We start from the raw sequence: 16,354 nt of genomic DNA, 5'->3' as shown, positions 1-16,354 counted from the left end.
TGTTCAAGGAGTTCATTCATAAGTTTTTGGAAGGGTACTTTGATGATTGGATGGTGTTTAGATTAGTGAAGTTCCATGTAGTGAGTTTTCTCTTGATGTTGGATATATGTCGCAGATACTAGATAGCATTGAATTTGAAAAAATACATATTTTGTGTACCTTTCGGGATCTTTCTGGCTCATGCTATGTGCAAGCAAGGATTGATGGCGGACCCTGCAAATATTGTGGTAATTTTAAACTTGGAGGCCCCTAGGAACGTCAAGCAGCTACGTGTAACACTGCGGCATACGTGATATATAGAAAATTTATCAAAGCTTATGCTCAAATTACTGCGCCTATGGAGAAACTGCTAAAGAAGGACGTGATATTCTGTTGGGACGAAGAATTTTAGCAGAGCTTAGATGTGTTGAAAGAAAAGACAGTCATTGCACCAATCTTAGTATTCCCCAATTGGAAAAAGGAGTTTCATGTACATGTGGATGCTTCTTGCATTGTGCTGGGAGTAGTATTAACATAGGCGAGTGAAGGAGAACTGGACAATCCTATCACCTTCGCAAGTAGGAATTTATCGAAGGCCAAAACAAACTATTTAACATATGAGCACATAGGGATAGCCATGGTCTACACACTACAAAAATTTAGGCACTGTCTGTTAGGAGGGCATTTCAAGATGTATACAAATCATTATGCCTTCAAATAACTATTCAACAAGCCTGTGTTGGGGGGGAAGATCTGAAAATGGTTGCTATTATTTCAAGAATATGACTTTGAAGTCATTGTGAAGCCAGAAAGGTCAAACGCGGGACCTGACCATATGTCACAGATTGAAACAGGAGAGAAACCTAGTAATCTAGAGAAAGGGTTGCCAAATGCATAATTCTTTGCAATGCATGTAGTAGATGACCCTTTTATATGCATTATTCACTTCTGGACTACGGGGATGGCACCGAAAGGATATACAAGTCAGCAGAAGAGGGAATTAGTAGTGTGCACGACTGATTTTTCAGTTATTCTGGGACATTGGTATAAAATGGGTGCAGATGAAATATTGCAAAGATAGGTGTCGCACATTGAGCGGGATAGGATTCTTGTTGAAGCTCATGGGGGAGTTGCGGGAGGCCATTATTCTGGCAAAGCAACTATGCAGAAGATTTTGCATGCAAGTCTATGGTGGCCAACATTACACAAGGATTCCAAGCCATACTATAAGGCGTGCAATGCATGTCAAAGAACTAGCAGACCATCATGAAGGGATGAGTTACCCCTACATCCTCAAGTGTCCCTGCAGGCATTTGAGAAGTGGGCGACTGATTTTGTTGGGCCAATTCAACCACGTGGGAAGAAAATGGGTGTGTGTTATATTATCACTGTGATAGAATATCTAACCAGATGGGCAGAAGCACAATCGATTAAGGATTGTAGAGGGGTGATGAAATAAAAATTCTCGTTTGAGTATGTCTTAACTAGATTTGGATGCCCAAATGTGTTGATGAGTGACAGGGGTATGCACTTTTTGAATGAAATGATCAACACGTTGACTGAGAAATTCTAGGTCTACCATCAAAAGGGTACACCATATCACCCGCAGGAAAATGGAACTATTGAAGCCTTTAACGAGATTTTGGAGGACACGTTAACAAATATATGCAAGCGTAGCGGAATGACTGAGATGTATGCGTACGTGCAGTGTTATGGGCTTATAGGACTACTTGTAATAAAATGACAGGATAAACACCATTTAGATTAGTATATGGGGTCGAAGCCATGATGCCGATGGAATATATTGTGCCTAGCTTGCACAGAGTAGCCTTGACAGATATTGCAGACCGCGAGGCCTTGGAGGAACGGCTCATGCAACTTATGGAGCTTGAAGAAGATTGACTTTTGGAAAGACTCCATCATTAAGTACAGAAGGAATGTGAAATAGCATTCCATGATCACCATATCAAGCTTTGCACATTCAAGGTAAATGATCTTGTCCTGTTATATGATAGTAAATTCACTAAATTTCTAGGTAAATTCCAGATGCATTGGTTAGGGCAATATATTGTCAAAGAAATTACAGATGGATGCATAGTTTAGCTTGCGAAGCTAAATGGGGAACCGTTCCTAGGAAGAGTGAATTGGAGCAAGTTGAAGTTGTATACAGAGGATCCTACATAATGACTATATGGCAACAGGATAGTCTTAGTGCTCCAGGCAGATGCAAGGGAGCATGGGACTATAAACTACATTGCCCAGTTTGAAGGAAAAAGTAGTGAGTAAGCTACATGGAGAGTGACAAAGGTGCAACAAATGAAGCTGCACTCAGAAAGCTCTGGCATGGGAAAAGGTACTACGCATCCTATTAGGAAGATCACTATTGGAGTTGATATTCATGACATGACGGCCAGAAAATGGTTAAGAGGAGTGGGATGGCACAATTAAGGCAAAAATATTTTAAGATTTGTCACCAAAATAACATATATTATTAGAATTTGGGGGGAATGATCATATTTGAATTAAAAAATCCCTATAAATTATGTGTGGTGGTCCAATGGAGCAGACTTTGTGCCCTAAGACTTACTTCTGAGTTTTGTTGTGTGTCGCCTACGAGCCAAGCATTCTGGGAAGAATCCATGTCACGAGTGAAATTTTCTCCCGTAGCTTGAGAGTTATTTTTGGAAATAATGACTACCACTAACCCTGCTGAAGCCCTGGAGTTCGGGAGCCACTGTGTTGGACATGCTAGTATCGAAAATTGTCTAGTGTAGAGGCTACACCTGCGGTGCCCACGATGCCAAGGTCACCTAGGCCAAAGTAGAATATGGCTAAAAAAAATCAGCCTACTACAAAGGAAAAGCAACAAGCCACGAAGGAAAATTCGAAGTAGATGGTGTTGGTGCGTGCATCATCGAGGAAGTATACCGAAACAGAGGCAAAGAAGAAAAAGGATAACCAGCCAGAAAGAGTAGTGGACATGGAGGAGGAATAATTCCAAGGAATGGAGGATATTGATGTGAAAGGGGTGGATCCAATGAGGAGGATGCCTAAGTATATCCATCCATGCAAGGGAAAAGCTAAGGTCACGAAGGATCCCAATACAAGAAAATTTTCAGTGTTAACACCTTTGCTGCCTGAGCAAGTTGTGTTCGAGGGTACTAGGCTAGTGCACATTCCATTACTCAAAATGGAAGATTGGGACCTCGTGGAACACACAAAGTTTTAACACTTGGTGACTAATAAGTACATGCAAAAATTATACTTTGAAGACACCGGGGTTACAAATTTGGAGCCCATGAAGTGTGTGTGTGGTTTTGAGTAGTCAGGGCTACTCAGTCTGTTTTTGGTGCCGCATTATCATTGCACCCCCATTAATACGGTCTATGTGTGCCATCTCCTCGTGTTGGTGCATGATCGATGTCTATGGCTCAGAGAGCCTGTCCCTATCACTAACATGTTGATCCATAGGATCACAAAGTTACCTTACAAAGGTGCGAACCCTGCCAAGGAGTTTTGGGGAAAAAATGGAGAAAAGGAATTGGCAAACTAGATGAAGAAGGACTTTGGGCTGATAAACAATTTGAGAGGGTATTCTATCACATCCATATCAGACTTGGCAGTGCAGTTGACTTCCCATATCCTAGCAGGAAAATTAATGAGAAAATGTTGCGCGTATGAAGTTTTGGGGCCAGTCATTTCACTCGCATTGTAGTGTGCAAAGGGGGTTTAGTACAACTGGGCCAAGTATTTATGTCAGTTGTTCCTCGTGAACTGCCACGAGGCCCAAGAGGAGGGATGGCCATTTCAATATGCCTGTCTATTATTATCCATTTTTTGGTTGCTTGGCAGTTACTGAAGGATAGCCAGTTTCCTCTACACGAAGAGGAATTTCCCAAGGCAGCGCGGTTTGCCTCGTTATTGGCATCGAAAGATCCAGAATGGGTTAAGGAGACGAACATATTTTGGGTGTTCATGGATATGGATATGCACATGGCGATTAGCCAACAATCAAGATTTTCCTCGACCTTGTATGCATATCTCTCGGCTTATGCAGAATTCAAAGCTAATTTTCATAGGGTCTCAATCAAAGTGCGCAAAGACCCTAAGCAGAAATGGCATGCCTTGCCTTATATGGTGATAGATACATACATCCAAGAATTCATGGGCATGTGGCTGCTTGAACGATGAACGCCTACGAAGTTAGATGCAAGCAACAACACAGGCGTAGAGATATCAACTACGTAGAAGAGAAACGACATTGCTTAGTAGGATGCGCACACCTTAGCTATGCAAAAGAAGGAGGATACCATGGAAACTGTAGAGAAGGTCTATCTGGAAAAGGAGTGTGCTGCCAAGGCCAAAGAAAAGTGTGAGCAGAAGGATGCAAAGGACAGTGAAAAATCTACTTTCCACCACACTAATAAGAAAGAACTGCCTGAGTAAGGAGGAGGTGGTAGTGAGGAGCAAACCACTCCTTTTATACTAAAGAAGCGCATGTAGGAGCAGTGGATTGGGCAATGAAAGAAGAAAAAGTCTGATAAGTAGATGCATGTGGATCCCATGGTGTTGACAGAGGACAATTTCGATGAGATTGGTGACAAAAATTGGGACACCATGACAGAGGTGCTGCAGCAATTCAAGCAGCAATATATGCAGATGCTTGGGGGCATCCAGAAGGATCTGCGTGAGCTTCAGATCCAAGTAATTAGATTTTAGGGAGATGTAGGGAAGGCAAGCGGCATGCATGCTAGTTTGACACAGGGAAGGAGTGTAGTATTAGATATAAACTAGCCTCAAGACGTTATAATCTTTCCTCTACTTGAAGGGTAAGTCTGCGTGGAGATGGAGGAGCAATGTGTGGTGCTTCACATAATAAAAAACATGTGGCTGAACCTTGCCACGCTACCGCTTGAGTTTCTGCATGCATTACATCAAGGGGTCGTGGAGGATATTAGGATCAGATAACATCGTGCGATCACTGTCACCAGTGAGTTCAAAGTTAACAATTAGTAGATTCTCATGGAAAAGAATCAGGCCCTGAAGGAGCAAGAGGAGTTGCACACACAACGTCAGAATCTGGTTGCAGCAATTGAGCAAGCCTACAAATTTGTACCTAAGTTGGGTATACCTGATGATGCATAGGCTTTAGCTAAGGTAAGAAAATTGGCTACTACTATGTGCACTTCAAAGGAGAAGGTCGACAAGGTTACTTTCGACCTCAGGTTGCAAATAGTTGACCTGCGGTTAAAGTTGTAGCTGACCACACCGTTGGAGGTTTGGGAACAAAGGAACGCGTGATTATAGAATCCATGGCTTGGCTAGATGTCATTGTTCAAGGGTGAAACAACCACTTCACTCAAGCTCTGGGCCTCTAGGATACATTGCAGGAGGATCCCACGCTGCAACAATTAAGCACAGAGCTTAGGGAAGCACAACAACAATATGATGAAATCTGCATGACAGCGTGGATGTTGGCACCAGTCCAGCATTTAATGTGCTTACAAGAAGGTAAGGAAAATTTCCTGCACATTCAGGAATTGCAAAAGAAGAAGTCTATGCTCAATGCATGGCTTGACCCTTGGATAGAGGAAGCCAACCAATTCTCATAGACCATTATTGAGAAGTTTAAGGCTATGCAACAAACGCAGAGGACTATGTAGCTGGCAGTAGAAGGCTAACCACAGAGAAGTTGGTCCAGGAGGTGCAGCAGGCAGAAAAATAGAGTATAGCAGAGCTCCAAGCACTAACTAAAGCATGCGATGAACTCTACCAAAAAGTAGAATAACCATCTGAGTGACTCAAGGGCGATTCATGATCTTTTTGTTGGCAGTCGATTGGGATGGAGTCCCCAGGGACAAAAAGGAATTAGTTAGTAGTTATTTTTTTGTAACAATTTTTTTAAAAGATGTAAAGTCTTCACAATTTATGGATGCAGAGTGCGTAGTTGAATAAAATTGAAAGGGGCTTAGCCCCTTGTTTTATGTAAATTTCTGAGTCGGTTTTGAGATTCACCCATGGTCTGTGAACCATGGCATTGTATGAAAAAAGTGTATAAATAGTTGAGTCTTAGCAAAAGGAAAAGGTAACTAGACGAAAAAAAGATAGAGAATTGGGTTGATTGAAGAGTCTTGGGTAGAAGCTAAGGCATGAAGGCTCTACTTCCCGTGCTTAGGTAGAGAAAGGGAGGCTCCATAGCTGAGTACGTAGAGGCCTAGGTGGATTCGATAGTTGAGTGTGCATACCCATCCAGTTGCGTGCGCAGGGAAGTTTGACTTTGTAATCTGTGAATTGAAGATCATAAAAGATAAGTTTCCGAAGAATTATTGAGTATTTCTGTTCATGTTTGTTTATGTTATATGCCACTGATGAATGACTTTTTTTATGAAATATTGATTGAATGCTATGTGACTATCTTGAATCAGTCCTAATAATGTATGTAGTGCATGTTTGAATACTTCCATGAAGTCTCTGTTGATTAATATTATGTTTACTAATAGCTTAAGTAGATCTACATGAATGCCAATTTAGGATTTCTTTCTGATGCACATAAGTAGTTAGATTAATTGTTAAAGGTCTGCAAGGACTATTCATGGACATTTGCAAAGATTTGAAGGTCATTTTAACAAAGTTATAGTGACGAGCTCTAGGAATCTGTTGATCTGCGTAGAGACATATATAAGGTGTTGGAAGACATTAGACTAGTCTCTTGATGTAGAAACTTGGTTCTTATATCCTTGCATACTGCTTCGAGTGAGACTCTAGCCTATGTTATGCGGGTTGTTGTCGAAAGGTCCAGTAGTGTAGGGTTTTGTTATTTGGTGCAACTAACTCTGAATCTGGGTCAGGATCCCATAAGCCAACACAACTTGCTTCTCAAAGCTTTAATGTGGGCAGCCAAAGAGATGCTTCTGCCACCCAACACTACATGAGCACTTGGGGGATCAGAAAACAGATTGAGAAGCACAAGAATAGATAATAGCGGATTAAAAAAGAGATCTTGTAACAATGGATGTTGTAACAACAAGCCATTTCATATTGATTGTTAGAGCTTCAAAGTGGGCAAACAAAGAGGTGTTTCTGCCACCAAACACTACAACACTTAGGGGATCAAGAAAGAAAATTAATAAGTAGAAACACAGTAAAGGGTGGATTAAAAAAAATATGTTGTAATGATGTACGTTGTAACAACAAATGCCATAACAACATTTTGTTGTTAAAAATGATAAAAAAATTGTAGCACTTGATGGTGTAACACCCATTACTATTGAAAATATTGTAAAAGTTGATGCTATAACAACTACTACTATTGAAACTACCGAAACAATGACCATTACAGTGGATCTTGTAACAGCGGATGTTGTAACAACAAATACAATAGCAATTGAGTTCGTAGAAAGCCATTTCATCTTGCTTGTCAAATCTTGAAATTGGGCAGCCAACAAGGTGCTTCTACCACCAAACGCTACACCAACACTTGGGATGTTGTAACATTCCCTTGTTACATTAAAATTTCAAAAATTTGATTAAAATTTCAAAAAGATAGTTGTTATTACACTTTGTAATAATGTTTGTGAAAATATATAATGTCACAATATATTATTTTGTTTTATTTTAAGAAATAAAATGTCAAGTCACCGCACATTAACTATCATGCATTTTCTATTGGCCGTGATCGACTTGATATTGGGCATCCAACAAGGTGCTTCTACCACCAAACACTACATCAACACTTGCGATGTTGTCCTTGTTACATTAAAATTTCAAAAATTTGATTAAAATTTCAAAAAAATAGTTGTTATTACACTTTGTAATAATGTCTGTGATAATGTCACAATATATTATTTTGTTTTATTTTAAAAAATAAAATGTCGAATCACCACACATTAACTATCATGCATTTTCTATTGGCCGTGATTGACGACTTTTGTTCTATTGTTCAGACCCCCTGCTTCGTTGACATTTAATACGAGGTGCAAAATTTGTTTCTCAAAAACAATTTTTGCAACGTGGCAGTGACATGAATTGCGCACCCCCCCAACTCATTACCGCTTACTGTCTACCCCCCCCATGCAAAAAATTATTTCCGATTTTTGGTAATAAATATCACCCACCGCCATTTTATTGATCATTTTCCATTTAATTATGAATATCATTTTCCATTGAATTCTATATATTCCTCTTATCAAAATTTTCATTCCACTACATTCTCACTACCATTCATAATTTAATCACTCCTGCATTTGTATTTTCCCTCTCACCTTTCCTTTAATCACCAATGACAAGGAATAAAATTACAGAATTACAGAAAGCCCTCAACGAAAACTCAGATATATAGCACACGACACATTTTATTTGTAATTTATCTCCTGCATACAAGTTATTAGTTCCAAATTAGTTCAACTAAAGGAAAAGAGTCTCAGGTTCAGTCTGAAACCCTCTCAAAAATTGATGAATTTCCCCTAGTTGATAGGTAAAGTAGAATAGAAGATACAAACTTAGATTTTGACCTATATGAATTGCAGAATTGGGCTTCCAAAAATTTTCAAGACGATAGCAATGATTTTTCTTTGTGGGAGTCCTTTTTACCCAATTTATATTTCCTCAAACTCATCATTTTCTGGAATTTGTATGATGGTGTGCAGAAAAGTAATTACTGAGTGAGAAAACGATAATTGCTAAAAATGGTGAAACCCTGTTTTCTGTAACTTTTGAGTCCATTTTAAAATACATGTGTGTATATTTCCTTAGCTCTTTGCACCCATTCTCTAGTGAAATTCTCTCGGAAATATATAAGTTAACTTTTTAAAAAAGAGTGGTTATCTTTTAATTATTCATGCCTAAAGGGACTAGTATTCCCACTCACAGTCTACCTTACCCTTCATCAATGTTTCCTGAATTTTCAAGACAAATAATATCCACTTTTTGTTTTATTTTAGGGTATCAGAGTGATGATAAAGTGGATGATGTAGTTCTAACTTTTCTTTCAACTTTTTGTCCATATAAGAAACCACAAATCTTATTATATTTTAGCCAGTTTTTACCTGAGGTCATTCATGACTAATTTATTAAATTTAGGTTTGAAAATGATTGTAAATATAAATCAGTCTTAGTGTATTTTCTTTTGTATTATCGTTCATACATATTCCCGATACAATTGAAAAACTAGGATCTTAAAGGGAACCAATGGTATGTTATTCATTGGATGTCCTTGATCAGAAGGAACTTTGAAAATTTTCCTTCAGTGATTTTGTGAACAAATTTATTCACATATGTTACAGTCTATCGATTAGTGATATTCCTTCTAGAATTTCACCTAAAACCAAAAGGATTATGCATCTTCGTGAACAAACAAGGCTTGGTGATTGGTTTTTGTACCAACTTTTATAGAAATTAGCTTGTATGGATGTGAATTTCCACACTATTAGTTGCCAGTTTTTTTCCCTATGCATATTTTTGTGCTTGAATTCATCAAACAAAGTCTCAATGTAGATCAAGTGAAGTTCTGACCTAGAGGGAAACAATCCATGTTTGAACTTAAGGCATAGGTAGGGCCATTTATAGTGAATCATAGGTCAATAGACAAAGAGGCGGAACAATTAGTGGCACAAATGAAGTTTAAATTGGGGGTTACTTGGCCATATGACCCCATTGGGAGAATTTCATCCATCAAAGTTCTACAAAAATCCCCACATTATTTTCATGTGTCCAAGCCTTAGATAGAGAAGTTTTCTAATAAGGACACCTAGGAGGAAAACAATTTGCAAGAAGTGACAACAGAAAAAACTGTGGAGCAATCAGTAGGATAGAAAATTTTCGTTACATCTCCAATGAAAGAAAACTAACTTAAGAGCAAAATATCAAAGATTATTAGAGTAAAAAAATGGAACAGTTTAGAGTATGGAAGAGAAAGAAGACAAACAATATGGAGGGAGTATTAAGCCTATTTTGAGAATGGAAGAATTGGATCCAAAGATGTAACAATATTCTTCTTCTTCTTCTTCTGCTCGTAGAGTTGTTAGAGATTATAAGACTTAAGTTTTATCTTTCAATACTAAACAGATCCATCCTATATATCAAATTGATCTTCATAGACAAACTGGTGAGACTATATATTCCTCTCTCACTATTTTTGCTTCAAATGTATCAAAATTGCAAAATTCTTTGAATAATACTATTGCAGAAGTTAAAATTGAAAATAATTCTTCTTTGGTGAAGGATGTTAGGATAAAATCACTGGAATACCTTGTAATTAAATTAGGCTTAGATCCCAAAAATGTTGATGCAACCCAAGAGATTGTTAAGAATAAAAATGAAGATATTCAAGCACATAGAAGATAGTTGAAGCTAACCAAAACAGAGCATCCCCAAACCCAGGAAATTGGGGAATTAGAGAAGGATAAGGAAACTATATTATCTTATCTAATTGAACAGAACCTATAGATTTAGGAAATGTAAGGATGGAAGAGTTGTTATAAAAGATGGCCCAAACTGACAATGTAGTAATTCCAACAACATAAATAGGTTACACAAAACAAGTTCCACAAAAATTCTATCATAGGCACTATCTTCTCTTAAACTAAAGGATGTTGAGATTGGTATATTGATATAAAATTTGGACTGACCTTAGATGAACAAAAATGAATCAGACAATGCCCTAGTCGAGGAAATAAAGAAAAATGCAAATTTGCAAAATAAATTAGAACAATATTTGAGTGGTTGTAACATTATTCAATGTTCATCACAGGTCAAAGAAATTTTTTTGATAGAAACTATGTCATCTGTGTTTGATATTTGGCAATCTATGGAGATTATTGTAGAACATGAGGAGTTGATTGAAAGATTTAAATAAGTTATTAATGACATGAAAATACAATTGGGAAATAAACCTTGACAAGCAAGTCAGATAATAAAAGCTCTAAGGACAAGGTCCAAAGAAGAACTTGAAGAACTAGGAATTATAGACAAAACATAATAACTTATTCAGACTAACTCGAAAAGTTCTCATGAAGAAAACTTTGATGTTGAAGACAAAGGAAAAGTGTGAAAATATTGTAGTGCAAATCAATAAATTCTACAAAAAAAATTCTATTATGCAAGAGAGAGGTCTTCCATCATTTAAGAATTCATATGGCCAGATGGTAATAGAAGACCAATATGAAAGACTATTGAAGAGAAAGGCACGAGAAAGGAAAAAGTTTGTGGGAATCAATGGAGATATTAGCAATCAAAATCTACTTCAAATGTCATTTGATGACCTTTTCATCTGCTACGAAATCAAACACTTGTTCATAATAAAACCTTCTTATGAAAAGTATATTGATGCATATGAATCATATAGACAGATGATGGATCTTAGTTACACAATAGATGAAGAATGGGAGAACTTGGTCAAATTTGTTCAATAAATTCAGCTTATGAATGTTTCATGTTAGAAACATGTCACAACTATTAAGAATTTTGAGCAACAAGAATAGAGAAGCTCCAAATACATTGAACTTGAATGCAGAAATCAAGCATAGTTGTAGACATTTTTGAAGCATTTTTCATAGCAGTTTTCTATTTTTAGCTAAAAACAGTGTTGGAAACATCTCAATAACATCTTGATTTTATCTCAAAATCATGACTTTTTCCCTACCCGATGATTTCTTATTTTTACCGATAGTTTGATGGTATCTTAGTTTTGCCAATGTTGCAAATTTTTGCTAATATTTTCCCGATTTTTATGATTTTTTGGTTTTTCGGACCCTTATCAATTTATCCCGATGTTTATGTTCACAACATTGGTTAAAATTTGTTTAAACATTATCGAAATCTTTAGATAAAGAATACTTTGAATGTAAATCTTTTGACAGATAGGATATTTTGTAAAGCACTCTATATATACCTTATTTTTTAATAAGAAAGGGTTGATACCTGGACGAAGTTTTTGTTATACTATTGTAATATTTTCAACTTGGATATAATCAAAGTCTTCTATTTTTCATTCATGACTATAAGTTTTAACCTTGTACATAAACTACCTACACATGATCTCTAAAAATAGAAAATAAACAATGACGAGAATATAAAACAAATACATTATAGATATTTTCCCCTCGATCCCAAAATTGGGACTAACCGCAGTTCCCTTAACCGGATCTACAAAATACCATGGGAAGAAAACCATCATGCGCAAAACCATGTGAAAACCCATGCACAAAACCATAGGTAGGTCCACCCACCCAATATATGGTCCAAAAAAAATTCTTGGGGTGTTGACCCAGACCGCGATGTGGTGAAGTAAAATTCTAAGTGCAGACACAAACAATTCCTCTAGCCTGACATTGGGTCTAGCCACAAACATGACATTCTATGGAATATTTCCTTAGGTCATAACCAATTAAGAGGGCCTAGCTCTTAGCACGATTATCACATTTGGTGATGACCTTGCTTGCTTGCTCAAGCTATCTCCTGTTTCCTTCTCTGAACACCTGAAACAAGTAAACAACAGCAAACAACAATTGCGATAATAAACAAATCGTAATTCAACCTACTTAACAAGTCAAGAAGAATTAAGCCATAAACATGTGAGATGACAAATTATGTAGGAAATCAATCGATAGTTGCATATATATTAAATCAAGAAGAGATTACAACCATTGTCCTGACATTGTTGTTCTCCTCCGACAAAACTAGGTTCCCACACATTTCCGTTATCATTCCATTATGGCCTCAATAATGATAGTTTTAAGGCTCTTCCCTATAATATTCTCACTAAACCGAATTCAAACTTCTCCCTCACACACAACTAGAGAGCTACAACTATGAATAGCTTGTTGTTTACTCCAAACTTAATTAGCAGTAGCACACCCACATTAACACTAGATTGTGCTTGGGAATAAGGGAGGTTTTTATAGCATGAATGGATGGGAGATTGTTCCTCTTCCCATGGGAGAAGGTCTTATCTCTTGAGGGAGTTCCATCCTTGTAGGGGAATAGAGACCAAACTAACATCCTCAACTCCATCTGGCCCAACCATTTACCAGACTCTCATTACGAAGCTTCTAGAGATGGAAGCTTCTGCTCCTTGTTTAAAAGAAATTCCAAAAGAGGATCAGCGCGACTGGAACAAAGCTCAGTCACTCCGGTCAATGCTAGGGACATTTCTAATCCCTGCATGTCATCGCGAGGAGAACAAGGGTCATTACCATCGGTCATGTAAATTGGGAAAAATAGAATATTTTTGGGAAATGGTTCAAAAAGAAATTGTTCTACCCATGAAGAGGGACATTATGGGAGTTTCTTCATGAAGGGAAAGCATGTAGGGTTCACTGTAGAGGTCCTCTAGGATCGAGGAGCGGGGAGTACGGGGACAGCGAAAAATTTTTGTGTAATAGATGCCCCCTAAAGTGTGAAGGTCAAACTAGAGTGGGATGAAATGCTTTATGAATCAATGTGGGGAACTGGAGTCTGTCATCAGAAAACCTACAAGAAAGTACAGATACATATACATAACTAAAAAATATGTCAAATGATACATGAATTGTGGTATGGATGTAGCCACCTAGAGAATGATCATGTAAATGGATCTAGGTATGAGCACAACCATCCGATAAAGAGGATCATATTGAAACCAAGGTATGGTCGCAACCATCCAATAATGAGAAGGATCACATATGACAACTCATGGTATGGTCGCATCCATCTGTCTAAGAGAGACATGTATATCAACATAATCATGTCACACTATCTTGTAACATGGAATTTTCTAATCTAAGCCCAGGGTCTTTCACTCCAACACGACCCGATCAAAGTACAGATTATAACATGTGAATAGATGTGTTGACATCAAACATGCTAGAACATCACTTGATTACCAGCAGATGATATGAACTGTTAACAAGCACGAGAGAAACCACCAATAATGAAAATGGTCCTCAAGGTCCTATCAACACAATTCACAGAATGTGAATAAAGGAACTCAATTTGGACACCCATAAAATCACCCGATCGAAAGCCAATGATGTGAACTTGTCATCGAGTGGGAAGAAATTTCCATTAGGGCATGCAAGCTCTAAGGTACTGGAAGGGAGTCTCTCGGTCAACTTCCTAGATAATGAGCTGAAGTCAACAGGAAGTGACTATGTTGAAGGAGGGCCATAATGTATCCCACGGCATCAACACGAGACAAAGGGATGCAAAATTATTTTGGATGATACAGAGAATCGGGGGTAAGTGTAACTGCAGAAGGACAACTCTTGAACATATAGGCGACACGACTAGAAGTTTGGTATCTTTTGAATCCATAGGATAAATTGTCATGATGACATGGCGGAGATCCAAATGGAAGGAGAAAATGAATGGCCCAACCCAGGAAGGTCAACGAAAAAAGGAGGGTATCCCATCCTGACACGAAGCAGAAAGTTTCATGTTCAAGAGTGAGTTTCCGACACAACTGATTAGATTTCCAAATTTTCCCCCACCATTCCTGGCAAGTACCCCAATTATTTTTTACTTTCAAGCTTGAAGTGGATAACATATTCTTGCACTGTAAGTTCATCCTTCAGACGAATCCGACCTAGTAAGTTTAATGAGCCCTAGGAAGGAGAAGCTCATGTTCGTCGTGGTGATGAATTTGATGTTGTTTACTATTTTAACAAGTCTGACAAAGGTGTAACTCGGTATCTTTTTCATGCTTAGAGAGTTTGAAAGAGAAACAAAAAAGAAAACTTCACATGGTCCCTTTTCATACATTTGTGTCTCTCGAGCCCGAAAAGGTAGAAAATGATTCTTGAGAGAACCTCTTGACCATTTCAGTCAAGGAGTACCTTTTTCGTAATATTGCATCTAAGCCCAAAAATGGGGTAAACGTATATTGGGTACATGATGTTTTGCATCCATTAATGAGTTCAAAACAACAAGGGCCCGACTATATTTTCGTGTTTAAAGGGTCAGAAAAGATCTTGAAAGTGGAACCCCCCATTTTATTTTCTTTTACGGGTCAATAGGGAAAAAACTCGACAATATTTTCATATGAGTTTTACGAGTCGAGAAAATAGCTGAAACGTGACTCGACATCATCATTGAACATCCATCACCTGTTGTTGTGCAAAAAGGGTAAAGTGTATTATCCAATTCTTGAGGAAAAATAGGTCAAAATATATAAAAACCCTAATATTTCATAAAAACTGAATAAAAGGAGGGAAAAGTAAATATTTTTTACCATTTACCATTTGACCTTGCTGTGAAAAACTTTTCACCCACTTTTGCCCTAATTTTCCTAAAGTAGATTGTAGGAGATCCCGGAGGTCATTCACCGAGCTGCCAATTGTAGGTAAAAGCTAAGTCCCTAAGCTCCATTTCCATACTCTTTATTCCTATATTCATCCATCCTTTGGATTTTTGAGGGAGGTTTTGGTAAAACAAAATCGCCCTTGGTTGGCACGATTTTTGGGCATAGAATCACATCAGCCGAGGGTGGTTAAAATTCCCAACCGCACCGTCAGTGCAATTTCTTATAAAATAGGTGTGCTGGCACCACGAACAAGGAAAAAAACCACTTTCCTCTCAAATCCACCATTTGAATCCAAATTTTACTTGCCAAAAAATGGTTATTGACTTGTGTTGGCTTGTTGGGGCCTGACCCAGGTTCAGAGGTGATTTAACCAAAAAATTCTTGGTACTATTGGCCCTTTCGGCAATAATCCACAAAGTGCGGACTGAGGTCTCACCCGAAGTAGTATGGGAGGGTGTTAGAACCAGGTTTCCACACTGTAGAGATGTTTGATGAGTTCAATTGGTCCACGGTTCGACCCTGCGCGCATGTCGTTATGCGCCCTTACCCGGACCTTGCAGCCTAATATGATGCCTTTGTGTAGCCCTATTCAGGGGCCGAACATTGTTATTACCCAAGTCTTTACTAGTAATATGATATTAGTTGATTAACTTAGCTTATCTATATGCTTTCAGATATACTTAACAATATTCACAATTCATACAAGTGCGCGTAGTAAAGAAACAATATATTCACAAATGATATCAAACATGTAATAACTCAGAACATATGCAAATAAGTGGTGAAAAAATATTTCTTTATTAATCTCTTCTCCGGTTATAGACTCAACTCTACCCTGCGCACACAGCTACAGGGGTCTGTGCGCTGAGCTGTGGACTTTACTAGGCCTCTACGTACTCAGCTGCAGATCCTTTTCCTACTCTACGACCCAAGACACACTTCGCACTTTTACTTAATCTCTAAGACCCTTCATGCCTCTCCTCTACTTGATGTCTTTACAACTTAGAGCCTTAGTCTATTTATACAATCCCATGGTCCGCAGACCATGGGTAGGCTGACGTTACATTCAAAACTAGGGCAGACAACCCTATGACTATA

The sequence above is a fragment of the Pinus tabuliformis genome, chromosome 8 (assembly GCF_031772625.1).
Source record: "Pinus tabuliformis cultivar Carrire ecotype Pingquan chromosome 8, CPIR1, whole genome shotgun sequence".
Classification (NCBI taxonomy): Eukaryota; Viridiplantae; Streptophyta; class Pinopsida; order Pinales; family Pinaceae; genus Pinus; species Pinus tabuliformis.
This window is presented reverse-complemented; position numbering follows the sequence as displayed.